The following is a 2,992-nucleotide window of genomic DNA, read 5'->3' as shown; positions in this document are numbered from 1 at the left end:
GTAGGCTCGAATGAGATGGCTTCGTTAGGGGTTACTTCATCTGAGCATTGGGGAAGTTAAGCAACGAGCTCGTGATCGACTGATAGCCTCGAAGATGTAATGAATCCCGTATCTAAATTAATCAGTTGCATGCGAACACATTTATTGTTGTACAATCTCGATGTTTAAGGGATATTGTTAAGATTGTTATCCGATCCCACATTTTATGGGACATTTCCGTGTACGCAGGGAATAATGCATTAAATAGCATTATGTTAATTGATTCTTGGAATATCTTCCTGAAATATGTGGGAATGAATTTTGTAACCTCCTCTATAAATAGAGAAGGAGACTCCATTTGTAGGGGATCGATTTCTGATTTCTTGAGAGAAAGCTCTGGGCAACTATTATCTGAAAAGTTTCCAGAAAACTCCCAAGTTCTAATAACACCGACTCGTGGACTAGGCAGATTTAACTGCTGAACCACGTAAAAATCTCTTGTATTCATCTTCTTTCATTTCCTCTAATATTCTTCTTGTTTAATTGCTCTCCTTTTCAAGTTGAAGAAAAACGACGTCAACAGTTTGGTGATTCCATTGAGAGGCATCAACACAGTGCGTGAATCTGTTTAGTCAGAAAGCCTCTCGAATTAGCAATGGCGGGAAATGATCCCAATATTCATGAGGAGGAAATTTAAGATGAAGATGAGTACCCCGGCGCCCTGGAAAGAAGCCTTTGGTGAGTCCTGAACCCGATGAAAGAAGTGCTTCATCCGACTCTAAGGGACCACCTGCTCCCAGGGCTGACGAGGACATGTACTACAATCCCAAGAGATATGTCTTGATTGTGGAACTTGAAAATCGCCAACTACGTAAGTAGTTGGCAGAAGCTAAAAAGCACAATGAAGAGCTAGCCAGACTAGCTGCTAAAGCATAGGCAGCTCAGGCCCCACCTCCGGAAGATGCCCAGGCTCCACCTCCGCGGGACGTTCACATCCCACCGCGTAGGCCTCGGGGAGGGCCGAGCAAAAATGCAGCCAGCCAAAGAGTGGAGCAACCTCTGCCGCTAGTAGAGTAGCCTGTCCACCAAGGCCCTGGAGAGGTAACCGGGCCGAAGGTGCTACCAACCCGACTGCAGCAGCACTAGCAGGGCTAGGGAATAACCGAGCCCCCTCAGAGGCTCAGACATGAAATCCTGGTGCTACGCAGAATGTGTCAGAGGTTGATCGTGCAAATTCAAGGCATTCTAGGCCCCATAATGAACGACAGCCACCTTCTCCAATAAGGCATCCACCATCGCCAATAAGGCATCCCTCGCCAATTCGGAGAGATGCGCAACCGGCCCATCGCGACATGGAAAGGCGAGCTGGGTGAAGACATGGGAATGATGGAACTGCTAGGGAGTGTAGGGGTCCCCATCCCACAAGGAGCCAGTTGTCTCAATCTCAAACTATTGAGAGAAGGAGGCCAGCAAGAAACCCATCTCGAAATAATCATGCAACGAGCCATGTCAGCGAGAGTTTGGGCGAAACTAGATCTGTGAGTATATATAACCCGGAGACTAGGAATGCTGGAAATTGAGGAGATCACCCAGATTTACGGGAGCATTTAAACCATAATCGGGGACGTGATAATCCCCCGAATCCAGACCTGAGAGATCATCTTAACAGACGCAAGCATCTCGCACCGAGGTGGGAAGTTGGAGTTGTAATCAATGATAACCAGTTCCCCCTGATTCAGGCTTGACCTCCCGTAGTTCCAGTCCAAGAAAGAATCGAACAGATGGAAAAAGTATTCAGGCTCTTGCAGAACGAATGTAGCTGGGAACAGGACGAGGAGTTCGATGAAGAACTCGAGCCCTTTGTCCCGCATATCTCTAGCACCCCGTTTCCTCAAGGATTTAGAATTCCTCATGTCCCGCCATTCGACAGAAATTCAGATCCATATAGTCACTTAAGCACGTTCAACACAATCATGCGAGCTAGTAATGTGGGCTACGAGCTCAGGTGCATGCTGTTCCTAGCCTCTCTCATGGGACTAGCAAAAAACTGGTTCGAAAAATACAAATGACATTCGATTGCTTCTTGGGATCAATTATCGAGATATTTCAAGAAACAATTCAAAGCCATGGTCAGCATTAGGCCCGAGGCTTCTGCCTTAACCAATGTTCGACAATAGCCAAATGAGTCGTTGAAAGGTTATCTCACAAGGTTTAACTTGGAAGTCTCTTGAGCTCGTGATGTCGACGATAGTGGTCATTTAATGGCTGTTCGAGCTGGAGTAATGTTTGGAAGTCCTCTCTGGGAAGATATGCAAAGAAAGCCTGTGAGGTCCTTAACCGAGTTCAATCAAAGAGCTTAGAGGTTTGTTAATGTAGAGGAGGCGAGGTCAGCTTTGAATATGAACTCTCACCCTGTAACTACAACAAACACAAACTCTGCCTCATCCTCGAGGACAATCCTTCTAAGAGAAAGAAAAATGAAGGGAATAAACCCGAGGCAGAAGGAGGAAAGAAGAAGAAAGGGGAAAGATAATTCTCCGTATACAAAGTGTATTCCTAGCTCAATGAGTCTCGGGAGAATATCTACCTAGCTAATGAAAACCAAGCCCCTTTCAGACGACCTGATTCCATGAGGAACCAAAAGGCGAAAAGAGACACCAACAAGTACTGCAGGTTCCACCGAGACATCAGACATACAACCGATGAATGCAGACAATTAAAAGATGAGATCAAAGGACTAATCTCGAGAGGATATTTAAGACAGTATGCAAGAAATCAAAACCCCAACCAGGCTTCCACCAGCTAGAGGGCAGCAGCTTTACAGCCTACCCAAAACAATAACTCTCGACCTCGGGAGGATGAGCGACCCCCTCCGATTGAAGGAGAGGATGTGATAACCATCTCGGGGTGACCTCACATCGCAGGCTCGGGCAAGAATGCCCAGAAAAGATATGTCAATGAGTTAAAAACTGGTGACGGTTCTCCCTACGACCCCGCACCAAGTGCTCCGAAA

This window comes from Humulus lupulus, chromosome 4, assembly GCF_963169125.1.
Source record: "Humulus lupulus chromosome 4, drHumLupu1.1, whole genome shotgun sequence".
NCBI classification, from domain to species: domain Eukaryota; kingdom Viridiplantae; phylum Streptophyta; class Magnoliopsida; order Rosales; family Cannabaceae; genus Humulus; species Humulus lupulus.
This window is presented reverse-complemented; position numbering follows the sequence as displayed.